Below are 15,156 nucleotides of genomic sequence, written 5' to 3'. Positions count from 1 at the left end.
CTGAGTCTCAATGATTGGTCCAGTGCAGATATGCATTATGGGAAGATAGTGGTAATGATATTATAATCATAGTGTCACTGTTGTAATTATTCCAAAAATCGTAGACTATTGTACTATTTTTGATACTTCAGCAGACATTTAGTTACGCTTACCTGCCCCATACTAAGTTAAATGTTTGCCTACAGAAGACACAGTATCATCGTCTTGTTTCACTTCACCCATGTCCGAAACAGCCAACATTCTCTACACTAAGTACTCCAAACTAGGATCACACCCAAACTGACTTGAAACACTTTTAGATCCAATTAAGCAATTCTTTACATTAAATTGTCAGATTTCCTGATGTATTGTATACACTACAGGTAGGATGGACTGGAATTTCTCGTGCTGTTAATGAGCTCTCTGGCTCCCATCCCTCTGCTCTGTGAGCTAGCTGGGCCGGCAGGCCATGGTGTCTGCAGCACCTGGAGAGTTGAGACATACACTACACTTAATAACAGCCAAGTATCTGCACAGATGTAGACGGGGAGAGAACCAGGAGGGATATATGTGGCACTGGTGGGCGTTTGGGGGTTCAGTATACGCTGTGGCAGATTCCATGCCACTCTCGATTTAACTGCTTAAACCTTTTTGTGAGAAATCAGCTGGATTGTCAAGTCCCACCAACATATTGAGGTGCGGTGATCACACACACACCTAGCTGTGACGGAAGCACAGCAACACCCGATCACAGCAGCAGGTATACCAGTGCTGACCTCTAGCGAGTGTTCCATTCACGCGCTTGACTTGTGTATCTGGGCCAGCGTGATGTGCCGGGTCTAGGTAGCTAGGCCAGTTCACACAAGTGGCATTGTTGCTTAGGAGCAGTCAGGCAGAACCACTGTAAGGGAGAGATACTCTGGATACTCCACCTGTCACCCTGTCTCTGGCTACATACACTACTGACAGTCACTGGGATGGAATAGGCCTGCTAGCTCCCTCAGGTAAGACGAAGCTGCTGGTCTCCCAGCAAACAGCCTTGCTAAGCCTCACACACACACACACTCACAGATCACACCAAACCGTTGTACACTGCCGACACACAGGACATGAAGGTAGGGTGGAGTCACAGTTTCCTTTGCCCTACAGTTGGAGGGGAATATCTACACATACTTGAGTTCAGTCACTATAACTTTAAAGGTTTAGCCATGTGTTATACAGCAGGCTGACTTGAAGTGCGGTGTAGGCTATAAATAGCTCAAGTCGTAGTGTGGGACTGGTGACCTCATAGTGTTGTGTTTGCCATGATGTATATGGAAAAGGAACTATTTCTGTGTGTTTGTGATGAATGAAGGTAGGTGAAGGTGCTGGCATCACATGCTGGGTGTGGAAGGGGGTCTGTGTGTGCTGATGCCATGAGCAAGTTCTCAGCATACAAGCACCTGCAAGATACCGGCCATTGTTGGGATTGTTGCGTACATGACTGCTGTTGTAAGAATGGCAGTGTTTCAAGGATTATGCTGGCTGAATGGCCAGGCTTTTACCATATGGCCACAAAGGATATCTGAGGAATAATCACTTGCTTTTGTAGAAGCAGACTATGGTTTGTGGTAATATATCAGGCCAGGTTGTCAGCCAGGCAAGGGGACTGTGCAGCGTGGTCAGGTGGAATGCTAGAAACAGGAAGTGCTCTATCATTCATAAATATCCACATGTACTTATTGATTCAGACAATGGTGGGAGATTTACAGTAATGGACATCATGAATATGTGGAATGTGATCCATAGATTCTGTCAGGAACCAGTCAGTCTTCTGAGCGTGTAATATTGGTATTTATCACATGCTGACCAGGAAATAGTCAGCCATATTTTTTAAGGAATGCTATGTATGGAGATACGTAAGTTATAGCATGGTATGTGTATGTTTTGACACGTTTGTGTTATGTACAAAGCTACATATTATTATGTGTTTGTGTCAACACATGTTTATGTTTATAATAACTGTTTATGTTATCCTGAAATCATGTTGTGTTTTCATATCTACTACCCAGTCCCAAACACCCTTCCATTCCTTCATCATGCTGACACCCTAACTGACTGATTCACCAGCCACTTTCAACAATTGCAAATGCTTTTTCCACATAAACCAAGCAGATCCTTCCAGCTTTGACCATGCCTCTTCTATTGTGTGGGAAGCTCTTTGCCCCTAACCAGCCCCTAAAATATAGTTTTACCCATCCGGACTCCCACTGGAATACTGACATGACTAAAATGTGTGGCGTTGCAGAGCCTGTTGTTGTACAACAGCTGTTGGACTTGTTGTTCATGTTATCGTCCATTGGTTTCACAGATGACTTAGTTACGGCAGAATATTTCTAACTGTGACTATGTTACAGCAGGACTGTTGATAACTGCTTACAACCTTGACTTGTCATCTGTTTACAGTTTCAACTAACACCCTCCACCCTTCTACCATCATCAGCCGACAAGCCATAGCCAGCCTCCATTCAACACCTATGCTAGCCCAAGGTAGTTACTCATCTTGTTAAGTGTGGTGGTCACTTTCAGATGATCTTTTTCTATTTTGTTTCCTATATTATGTTCACATCAAGCTAATTCCATCAAGCATGTTCACAGATTTAGATGCATGCTTTCCATCATGTAACCCCTACTCCAGACTTACACTACCAGAACTAGGTTTAGCAGTCCTAACCAGCCCTTGACTTTTGTTATGACCAGTACACATACTACCCAGGTGTCAAATGCTGCCAGTTCAGAGATCTTGGCAACTCAGACTTAACTGATTCATCTCCATGTGCCCCATGGAGACTGTTGTTGGGGTCTTGCTGTTTTCATCCGTTCACCTCCCGCTACAAAAACTGATCAGCTCGGAGTTGGAATATGTGTCTGAGTGCGAAAACTGTTAAATAGTTTCTGGGGAGGATTGCACCAACAGATGGCATTAGTTCAGACTAGATAACACACTCATGCAACCCATGCTCATGAATGCATGTGCATGCGCGCACATACACATATATGCATGCATATCTCCCTGCAATAGTCTGAAACAGGAAACAGCCTTGCATCAGAGCTTACTGTGTCTGTGTCTGTGTCTGGGAATGTGTTAATGATTTACACATAACTGGTTTTTCTCATCATGTCTCTTTGTTTCTTAGTAATCTGTGGAAAACATCCCCTGATTTATGTCCTGTCTGATGAATGACAGTTTGGTGATTGCCGTACTGTTCCTTCAACTATTATTACTGCCTTGACGGCAGCAATGTGAAAACAGTGACAAGAACCCTGTAATGGCCGTCAGTTTTGATGTTTTCATTCCTTTACTATCATGCAGAATTGAAACTGCAATCCAATCCCATGCTTCATTGAACAAATAGGTAATTGTCCTTGAATTTTATAAAAAGATGGCAAATCATGACCATAAAATTCAGCCACGTTTGAATATTGATGAATTCTCTGCAACATATTTTTAATCATTGATGTGGATCAATATTCTTCTATGTGGCCATTGAGGAACTAATGTTGGTAGAAAGAAAATGCAAACACTCATCAAACTTAATTAAAGACCAATTTGTTATGCAAGATCATGAAATGTCTATTTCATTATTCTTGAACGGCATAATGATCCAGTAGAGGCTCCAGTTTATGATAAAGATTCAACATCCATCGGAGACCCACTTTATGATAAAGGTTTCAGCTTGGAAGCTTCCAAAGTGTTTTAAGCGATGTGTGAGAATTTTTAGTCTTTCCTTGACGCCAGACCGATAGGCTGACGTCAATATGACGTCATGACGTGTTGGCATCAACACCCGTGTACAAGCCAATCACACTTCGTAGTCGGGACAGGGTCTAGCTGGAGCTCACCCAGGTTAGTAGACTGTTTCTTCCTAGTAGACCAGGAAACATCAACCTCCTTCATGAATATCTTCTGAATTGTTAGGACCGAATTTCAACAGTATTCAGTGCTTGTCTTTATGGAATATTTCAAAGATGAGGCTATTTTGTAGCTGTCCATTTGAAGTATTCAAGCTCTGATAGCAGCTTTACTATATACATGGCATTTTAATTTTATATGTTGATGTTTCACAGCAGTGTTAGAATTAGGTCTTTGAATGGCATTGAGAAGTGATAACATAAGTTAAAATTGTTTGGAAAAATTGTCTCAACACAAGTCTCATTACACTAACTACCAATATTCTCTCTTCATTGTTTAAATTGTTAGGCGGTTATTAAATTCATTTCCATGTTAATCTAGAGATCATACCAGTGTTTTGTGTCCTGATCATGAGAGTAGAACATTTACTTGGTAGTTCATTTCTCCAGGTGGAGCACTAAGCCGTATGTACTGGACACATTCATACCTGGCCAATGGTTGATAAATTACTTTGTCATTCAGTTTGTCTTTCTTGCTGTTTCAAAGTCTGCCTACTTCCTGTTGTATATTATTAGATGACCATAGCTTGTCCCCGTAAGGGTATTGTCTTGTGTTGACCGATGGGACTGGTGGCATTGCTTTAGGCTTCTGCTGGATCTGATGCTTCCAGCAGGTTTGAAGGCCATTTGTGTTACACGAGAACTATAACTGTCGAGGATACCCCAAGGTTTACAACAAGTGTTCTGGTAATCAAAGGAGTGAGGTATTTGTGTCCTAGTTTTTCTTTTTGTTTATTTGCAAGAATTTTTCCTGTATGGTTAAGATGGTGCTATTTATTCTTATCACACAAAAGACTTATAGACTATAACTAGACAAATAACTATAGATGTTGTATGGACTACAGCGAACTAAACGTTCAGTGTAAAGGTCAGTTTTATGTTAATGGTGACTGTGGAGTCATTGACACATATAGGACTGATTGACTGAGTTTGGTTTTACGCCGCTTTTAGCAATATCATGGCGGGGGAACACATCACGGAGGGGGAACACCAGAAATGGGCTTCACACATTGTACCCATGTGGGGATTCGAACCCGGGTCTTCGGCGTGACGAGCCAATGCTTTAACCATCAGGCTACCCCACCATCCCGACACATATAGGAAAATGTTGACATAATGAAATATTGCTTGTTTACCTCAAATTTGATAGTGTTAAACATATTGATTCTGCTTCTGTGTATTCTAATGTTTTACACTTTCCCATTTTCAATACATGTTGGCAATGTGTTTCTTTTAATATTATTATGTGTAGGCTTTCATTATATTTGACAGGGTTCGTAATTTTATGAGTAATGCTCCTTCTAGGGCATCGCCCCTTAAGCTTGAATGAATTTGTTCTGCAAACACACAACAATTGTGGGTCGGCATTCTACAGATGCCATCTACCAAGGCTTTAATGAAAACTAAATTGCGAAGCCTGTGAACACAATGTGCAAACCCTTTTGTGTAGGGGCACCTGCCAGTGCATCTTTAAGTTACAGGCTTTCTATACATCTTGACCTGGACATTGGAGCAGAGGCACTTTATGTAAATATTCTCTAATTTGACTAGATTTAGGTTGAATTGTTTTTGTTTTCTGAGAAAAATGATGAAAGAATTTTAAATAGGAAATGTGTGCAATATTATACTGTGGCACACAGAATATTCTGAATAACAAGTATCACTAACATGTATGTACCTGTGAAGGTCCGGGTTAGAATACTGATCTTCAGTAACCCATGCTTGTCGTAAGACAGGACTAATTGGGTGGTCAGGCTTGCTGACACTTGTCATCAGTTCCAAATTGTGCATATCAATGCTCATGCTGTTTATCATTGGATTGTCTGGTCCAGACTCGAATATATACTAAACTCACTTACTCACTAACATGTATGGATTTGATACATGTGAAAGGAATATAGCATGTGTTGACCTACTTCTGTTAGGTGACTCAGTTGATCTTGTATCAGGATCTGCTGATGGTTGGTTTGAATCCAAAATTTGCTCTGGTTGGCCTTGACCTTTCATTATATCCATCCTTGTAGGTGCATGACATTTATGTCATTAAGCTGACTTCACTTTACACAACTAGGACACTTTACTTAATAGCATTTAAACCAAATCTCCCACCCATGAGATATGGAACCAACACATGGTACTACCGATATGACTTTCTCTATCCAGTGTTTGCAGGATTACGTCGTTGCCTTTACTGTAAAATATGGTCAAGAAGTTAGTGAAGCTAATCATATATTGCACCTCATGTTACTTTCAGTTAGCAAACATATGTTATTTTGAATTTTTTTTATGGAAAACAACTTTCCATCTTCTAGATTTTCCATGGTTGCCTGCTTCTATCTTAATGAAATTATATGAAGTGTTTCCCCTGCCGTCATATTGCTGAAATACTGCTAAAAGCGGCGTACACTCACTCACTCACTCATAATTCATATCCATATTTGTTTATCAAATTACTCATATTCTGTCCCACATAAATATCATGCTCAGCTTGTTCCTCTGTATTCTCCATGAATCTCTAGACACTGGTGAAGTCTTGCTCTATAATACACTGTATTCTCCATGAATCTCTAGACACTGGTGAAGTCTTGCTCTATAATACACTGTATTCTCCATGAATCTCTAGACACTGGTGAAGTCTTGCTCTATAATACACTGTATTCTGATGGAGGTTTTTCCTGTTACATTGACAATTAATTCAAAGTAAATCTGGGATGTGATTTGCTTCTATAGGCAGGACAGCTGTTTAACAAGCAGCTGAATGAACAGTCATACAATCATGAAGCATTCATTAGAGCATTGTCCTAGAAACATGCCTTTCAGTTGGTGGGTTACCTCACTCTTGTAGGAGCATTCAGTGTTGGACAGGTATGGACTCCATGTATGACCATGTGACAGATAGGGGCTGATGGGTGACTGGGTGACAGGTATTACAGGTTTATTTACACAAGATTAAATGCAGATACTACATACAACACAGTTATAATTACACAAGATTGAATGCAGATATCAGAGGTGTAATTACACAAGATTGAATGCAGATACTACAGATATCACAGGTGTAATTACACAAGATTGAATGCAGATACTACAGATATCACAGGTGTAATTACACAAGATTGAATGCAGATATTACAGGTATCACAGGTGTAATTACACAAGATTGAATGCAGATACTACAGATATCACAGGTGTAATTACACCTGATTGAATGCAGATACTACAGATATCACAGGTGTAATTACACCTGATTGAATGCAGATACTAGATATCACAGGTGTAATTACACAAGATTGAATGTAGATACTACAGGTATCACAGGTGTAATTACACCTGATTGAATGCAGATATTACAGGTATCACAGGTGTAATTACACAAGATTGAATGTAGATATTACAGGTATCACAGGTGTAATTACACAAGATTGAATGTAGATATTACAGGTATCACAGGTGTAATTACACAAGATTGAATGTAGATATTACAGGTATCAGGTGTATTAAGCTGCTTACTAGATTGTCGTCATTGTTCTACTCACCATTGCTCTGAAGCTAGCGAGATAACAGTTCAGGTAGATTATTGCTGACTACTTGTCAACTTTTGGCATGTCACAGAGTAGAACTATACTCAGTCAATGAGTATATGTGAACTTATCACCTGGACTCTTGGTGTGTCACTGTGGGGGCACCAATGAGGAATCTACAGCTAACTGTCCAGTGAAGCAATTCTAAAATTCCCATTTTTATTCGTCATGATTGTTTTCAAGGATGTAGTAAAGCCTGTTGTTTCATATATGTGTACTAAATACCTTACCAACTCCTCTAGTGACTTATACCTACACAATGACCCATAGCCAGTCTGATGGACAGCATGGCTGGACAGCACACCAATGACTGGCCGTTTCTATTTGCAGGTTGTGATATATTGCTGAATACTGCAGGTTGTGATATATTGTTAAATACTTTGGGCTGTGATATATTGCTGAATACTGCACTTTGTGATATATTGTTAAATACTTTGGGCTGTGATATATTACTGAATACTGCAGTTTGTGATATATTGTTAAATACTTTGGGCTGTGATATATTGCTGAATACTGCACTTTGTGATATATTGTTAAATACTTTGGGCTGTGATATATTGCTGAATAATGCACTTTGTGATATATTGTTGATATATTGTGATATATTACTGAATTTGATATATTACTGAATATTGCAGTTTGTGATATATTGTTAAATACTTTGGGCTGTGATATATTGCTGATTACTGCACTTTGTGATATATGAATAATTATTACATGTGCTATTACATCAGTATTGTATTGGTATAGAGAGGGTCACAGGATCTTCTATAAAACATTGTATTGCCCTGGCACCCAGCACATATTGGTGATACTGCCCAACATAATTAAACCAATGGGCTCAAAGGAGAGAAATATTTTAGCCAGCCATCAGAATGTACTGCAAAGTTTGTTGTGAAGCAATATCTCCAAGGTAAATAATATGTCAATTCTCAACTCAAATTTAAATATTGTTGCCTTTTATCTCATGTAATCAAACAATTATTGACCACAATTTGGGCAATATAATATTTTATGGACCACAGATACTGACCTTGACCACTGACCTTGGTTGTTATTAGCTTTTGAAATGATCTATGGCTAAATACTGCAGGTTGTGATATGAGTGACTACGTATTACCAACTGCCATTGTCCCAAACTCACAATGGCCGCCTTCAAAATCAGTTATTGTCTGTAATGCCACCCCACACACACACACACACACCCCTCCATCCCCACCTCCATCCCCCCTCCATCCCCACCTCCATCCCCACACACACTGTAGATGATTCAGCCTGTGTATGGGTTGTAAGATTTCTTCTAAGCTTGAAATGTATGATGCTGTGCATGCAAACGCACTGTGACAATATTAAGCATATACTATATGACTGTAACATTAATGTTTCCTTCTGACTGACATTTTACTCATGGAATATTAGGTATATGACAGAAATAGAGAGCCGGACTTGCGCAACCAACTGTCATTAACGGGTTGCATGTCTTTGATGTGTGAAGTCAGTGTAGCTCAAGATGACTTCCTCTTGATACTGAGGGAAGAAAAGGCTCATCATTAGGAAGATAGTATATTAGTGTTGCTGTGACTGCTGGTATTAATGTGGTACTCAAAGACGTTAATCATCACATAATCCTTTCATATTACTATATTTACTGTAACTGTTATGCCTTGTTTTAAACTCCTTGTGAGTAATGTGAGTCAGAGAGTATCTAGTAGGTTCGGGGAATATAGATTTTTGCTTCAATATATGTAGGATGAAGGCAGTTGTACAGTTAATGTATTTGGTGAGACTGAATCGACGCTTCAGTTTTTTATATCTTTACATATGATATCATTCTTTAATCCATATGGAACTTATTACCATATTTGAGTTATTTTGTAGAGAGGATAAGAAGATAAAGATGATACACAGACAGAAATATATCGCCCTTCAAATAATAATTTTTGTGTTCCTTTCCCTGTGGGCGTTCTCAGACAGAACGGATTGTAAGAAATATATTGCCCCTCAGATACCATCCTTCTCTCATCTCCCTTGTGGGCATTCTGTGACATGAATCTTCAGGAACTATGGCTGAATATTTGAAAAAATATCCATGATGTAACAGTGCTTCAGTGAATCATTACAGCACTATAACTCATAACAGCTGCCATTAACCATGGCATTAGCTACAAGCTGAGATGGCGCAGGTCTTTACAGTCAGGCCACCTTTACACAAGGCTCACTCAGACCAGCTGAGGTGGCACAAGTCTTTACAGTCAGGCCACCTTTACACAAGGCTCACTCAGACCAGCTGAGGTGGCACAAGTCTTTACAGTCAGGCCACCTTTACACAAGGCTCACTCAGACCAGCTGAGGTGGCACAAGTCTTTACAGTCAGGCCACCTTTACACAAGGCTCACTCAGACCAGCTGAGGTGGCACAAGTCTTTACAGTCAGGCCACCTTTACACAAGGCTCACTCAGACCAGCTGAGGTGGCACAAGTCTTTACAGTCAGGCCACCTTTACACAAGGCTCACTCAGACCAGCTGAGGTGGCACAAGTCTTTATATTCAGGCCACCTTTACACAAGGCTCACTCAGACCAGCTGAGGTGGCACAAGTCTTTACAGTCAGGCCACCTTTACACAAGGCTCACTCAGACCAGCTGAGGTGGCACAAGCCTTTACAGTCAGGCCACCTTTACACAAGGCTCACTCAGACCAGCTGAGGTGGCACAAGTCTTTACAGTCAGGCCACCTTTACACAAGGCTCAACTCAGACCAGCTGAGGTGGCACAAGTCTTTGCAGAGATGCATCATTTGAATAATGCTTAGTCTTGAAAATGAAACTAATGACTCCATTTATGTTGAAAAGTAAACTGGAAATTCCAAGGGTTTTTACATTGAGGAAAGGATTGAGTGAAAGTGATGTGGTTCAGGTACAGTGAAACAGATGTCCATGAGTGAGTTTACACCGCCTTTAGCAATATTCCAGCAATATCACGGTAGGGGACACCAGAAATGGACTTCACACATTGTACCCACATGGGGAATCGAACCTGGGTCTTTGGCATGATGAGCGAATACTTTAGCCACGAGGGTATCCCACCACCCTGATCCCTGGGTTAAAGTCCCTTGAGTTTTCACTGACGTGTCGGTACAAGGCTAAAATGGGCTGTGTTCTAGCCAAGTTGGTAAAGCGTTGCATGCATTGCTGGAGATGAGGGTTTGATCCTAGCTGAGTTATGCTCAAAGATTTCGCCATGGTCGTAAACATCATTGACCTGCTTTTCTTACTTAAAACTTTCCTCCTTCAATATACTAACTTCATTATCTGACTGAAATTCTGTTCAAATGCTATTGAGGATAGTGAGTCACAAGAAAGCTGCCTATTTTGTCAGATGGTGTTTGTCAGTCTATGTGATTAACGTAACGCATGTCTATTTTAACAAGGAAATGAACCCTCATCAAAGTGATCAGCTTTACAGGGAATATATGTATCAAGTGTCTTCACAAAACATTGATGAAATATGTGATCCAGTGAGATGATGAAAGCAGCTCTATTGTCCATATGTATTGTGTGGTGAGGATGTTGATCACTGCTGTGTTTATTAATATACAGGGCATGATTGGAAATTAACATCCTTAAATGTCAGGGAAGTGTTACCTTTGTGGGGCCTGGCACAGGGACATGAGGACAAAAAGTGTTGTCAACAGAAATGACATCCTATCATCTCGGCATGCTATTCTTCCCAGCATGCGTCTGTCTTGGCGATATTGGCTGAGCAGAGGTTTCCGGCCTGCATCTGTAGACTCTGTGAGTGGAATTAAACAGGAAGATTCGTGGCAGTGGACTTCTTGAGACAGATTACTTTTTGTTTAAAAATATTCGATTTTGACTATTACGACAAAAATATTAAATGAAAAATCTAAAATGAAAACCAGTGAGTTTTTTTATTCTGCCAGCCAGAAATATGTAACATATGAGCAGAAAACTAAAAAGATCATGTGAGCTGGTTAACTATATATCTGAGGGAATTGCTAACATTTAGAGGTGAGGTTGTATAATTTGTAGAAGGGGGAAATATTCAGTGTGGAGATGTTTCTGTGACGTTCAGTGTGGAGATGTGGCGTTCGCTCACGTCAGTGTGGAGATGTTTCCATGTGTGGAGATGTTTTCCATGGCGTTTCCATTCAGTGTGGAGATGTTTTGTACAGTGTGGAGATGTTTCCATGACGTTTCCGTTCAGTGTGGAGATGTTTCAGTGTGGAGATGTTTCCATGACGTTCAGTGTGGAGATGTTTCCATGACGTTCAGTGTGGAGATGTTTCCATGACGTTCAGTGTGGAGATGTTTCCATGACGTTCAGTGTGGAGATGTTTCCATGACGTTCAGTGTGGAGATGTTTCAGTGTGGAGATGTTTCCATGGTGTTTCCACGTGTGGAGATGTTTCCATGACGCTCAGTGTCATGTCCATGACGTCAGTGTGAGATGTTTCGCTCAGTGTGGAGATGTTTCCATGACGTTCAGTGTGGAGATGTTTCCATGACGTTCAGTGTGGAGATGTAAGAGTGCACCATATCATGTATACCACTCCTTCACAGTGTAGTTGCTCCTGTGTCAGTTCTTCTGTGTTATATATGTAAACTTATATCCCTCAGCTTCAACATGTCAGCTTCTACACCTGATGTTTACCTTGGCACCAGTCTGTTTATTTGTTCAAATCGTACATATGCTGTAAGATTCTCTGACTTGAACGTCCTGCTTTGAGGATACAGATGGAACAGTTACCATTCCCTTCTGCCATCCACTTATTCTGAAATGTACACATTTATTTGCAAGTGTTACTCATTTATAAGGTGTCGGTTATCGAATTCCAGACATCTTGATGTATTTGGATAAGCAAGTCATTACTTTCTTGTTCACCATGGCAGTGGCACAGTTTTACTGTAATGTCGTTGAGGTCTGCCCTGGTCATGATGGAGTTACAGCAACAATGTCATCTGACATCATGATGGGTTTATTGCTTCATCCTGTCACACATCCACATGATGGATGGAGGAACTGCCAACTGTAAGAGACAGATCTTGGCTGTCCATTGTCTTGTCCAGGTTGGTAGATCAGGTCCCAAATACATGTGTTGTACCTGAAATGAGGATAAGACTATTAGAGTGACTATTTAAAATAGACTGGTCAGTGAGTGACCAACTGGGGTTGTTTTCCATCAGGACAGTTTTGGAGACTCTGATTGGAGACTTCATGGCCCCGTTCCTGAAAGCGATCGTAGCGCTATGACAGTTGTAACTCACATACTTTAACATAGACATACGATTGTCCTAGCACTATGATTGCCTTGAGGAACGGGGCCCAGGCCATCAAGGTAGAACAGTGATACAAGTGAGTCAGCAATATTCCACCTATATGGCGGCGGTCTGTAAATAATGGAGTCTGGACCAGACAATCCAGTGATCAACAGCATGAACATCGATCTATGCAATTGGGATACGATGACATGTGTCAACCAAGTCAGCGAGCCTGACCACCTGATCCCTTTAGTCGCCTCATATGACAAGCATGGGTTACTGAAGATCAATTCTAACCCAGACCTTCACGGGTAGTGATACAAGTGGACACGCAAGCACCCCCATTGTAGTTGAACTCCAACAGCGAGAGGCAGAAGGTTGCAACAGTTTACCACATACACTGACACAAGAAGTCAGGGATCATCAGGTATTCATATAGTCCATACACATTTAACGAAAATAAGTCTTTGAAATGTTCTTGATCCCTAACTGCTTTTTGTTCAGTGCAAAGGGGACAGATAGGAATATTGAACCCATTGCTGTTAACATATTATTTATTTCTCTCCATATTAACAAAATAAACTTCTCACACTGTTGTTTATTACTCTGTATGATGAAGTTATGAAAATGCTGATATGAGCTTGGCATTACATTACACACATGGAATTCAGTAATAGAGAGGTGTTTTGTCGGAAATCACAACCAGAATTTCTTTCTGTGATCGAAACCATACCCAGTGTCATGTTTTCCATGCCGGACGCCATGTTGGCAATTCCTGTGGTATTGCTGCTTTCATGTAGCTGTGAAGAAGGGCTGTAAGTAAAGAGCTAAATATATTTGATGTTCCTCAAGATTGGGTAGTATTTCACTTAGCTAGTCTGCATCACTAGCGGTGGTGGCAGCAGCCGCAGTGCACACATCTTCCTCCACCACACCCCATGATGTGCAGACAGGCAAGGGTGCTGCACTGACTCCTGACCTTCTTCTCTACTCACCCAGCTAACCTCTCCATGCTTTCTGTTTATTTGTCATGGATAAAACAAAGCATTTGGAGATAGCTTTGTAAACTGTGTTTGTGAATTGGTGTCTATCCCTCTCTCCTTTCTCACTCTTAACCACCAAGCAAATAGCATTGCACAGGATGTGATGATAACCTAGCATGATATTAGTTAAAAGCCAAAAAACACCAGGTTAAGTTGGAATGGAAACATCTGTTATTTGAAACAGGCAAAGAATGAATTATGTCTGAGTGGAGGTGTGTATCAGTGGTGGGTAAGCCCCAGCAAGATGGTGAAGACGATCAAGTTCTGTCTCTGCATGCAAAGCAGGTCAATGTAATCTGAGGACATTATTGGTGGATTGCTGCAGACTACACCTGTCCTGATGTGTACAAGCTGTGGGCAGATTGCGACCATAGTGGTCATTGTCCAACTGTGCTTCTTCTGAACAAAATGTATGCTTGGCGTGGAATGTGATTAAAATGAGGATCAGGTGTTCACAATGGCTGCTAAGTATGGATAATCCTTCCCTTGGGCAACTACTGGGGCAGATGATTCACAAAGCAATAACAATGAGATAAGATTACCCTCTGTCATACTGTTACAAGTATACTTAGTGCAGGTGCACCTGGTTGAAGTGCATTTCATATCGATTGTAAAGTTCCATGGTCACACTGTTGACCTCCAGGTAGCCTGCTCCAGACACTGTCTCACCTGTATTGTGAAAGCTGACTGAATAGAGCTGCTATAGGAGAGGGAAGCTGCCTACTTATAAGACACTGCCTACTAGATACCGCCTACTAGACACTGCCTACCTATCAGATATATGGATGCATGAGTACCTGCTTATACACAGGCGGGAGAGTGTAGCTTTATTACACATGGAGATATCCTACACATGCTCCAAAATGTTTTTCTAACTTTTCTCTTTTCTCATAATGTTTTAGAATATGATCAGTACAAAACCGGCAGGCAGTTCATTCTTCTTCTTTTTTTATAATTTTTGATTTTTGATTCTCCACACATCCAGGTCATACAGTTCATTACATAACGGGTTGGTATAAACACGATTCGCAAATATATACAAAGTTCATTCTTGTTATAATTTTTGTGAAGAAACGATTTAGTGTAGTGTAATGAATATGGCTTATCGTATTGATATACCAGCAGAGTGACCTGTCTGTGCATGGCGGACCAGGTATCCTTCCTTATGTCAAGGACATGATTTAGTTGCTCTTCAGTTGGTGGAGGAGCTCCAGTGTAAGTCACTCATCATTGTGAGTGGACACTAGCTGCAACAGGTTGTCACTGTAGCTAGGTAACACCACCAGTAACAGCTAGGGTGCCTGTCTCACATTTCATTATAC

At 40.8% G+C, this 15,156-nt stretch overlaps 1 protein-coding gene across 7 annotated transcripts in view; it reads left to right on the top strand.

The window, feature by feature from the left end:
* LOC124272790 (neurocalcin homolog) overlaps positions 1-15,156 on the top strand; it is an 86,282-nt gene that overhangs the window by 59,112 nt on the left and 12,014 nt on the right. Inside the window, exons 1-2 of one of the 7 annotated variants that reach the window (XM_046707991.1) lie at positions 577-983; positions 2,425-2,508. The exons of 1 other annotated variant lie outside the window; for it this stretch is intronic. The gene's annotated coding sequence lies outside the window, so the exon portion shown is untranslated. Of the gene's footprint in view, positions 1-574; positions 984-1,010; positions 1,095-1,231; positions 1,334-2,424; positions 2,509-15,156 lie in introns of those variants that run through there. 5 more of the 7 variants (XM_046707994.1, XM_046707992.1, XM_046707993.1 and 2 more) reach the window with 5 other exon arrangements.

The sequence above is a fragment of the Haliotis rubra genome, unplaced genomic scaffold, assembly GCF_003918875.1.
Source record: "Haliotis rubra isolate DU_JTF1 unplaced genomic scaffold, ASM391887v1 Scf173, whole genome shotgun sequence".
NCBI lineage: Eukaryota > Metazoa > Mollusca > Gastropoda > Lepetellida > Haliotidae > Haliotis > Haliotis rubra.
Note: the sequence above shows the minus strand (reverse complement) of the source record. Positions and strands in the feature narration are given on the sequence as shown.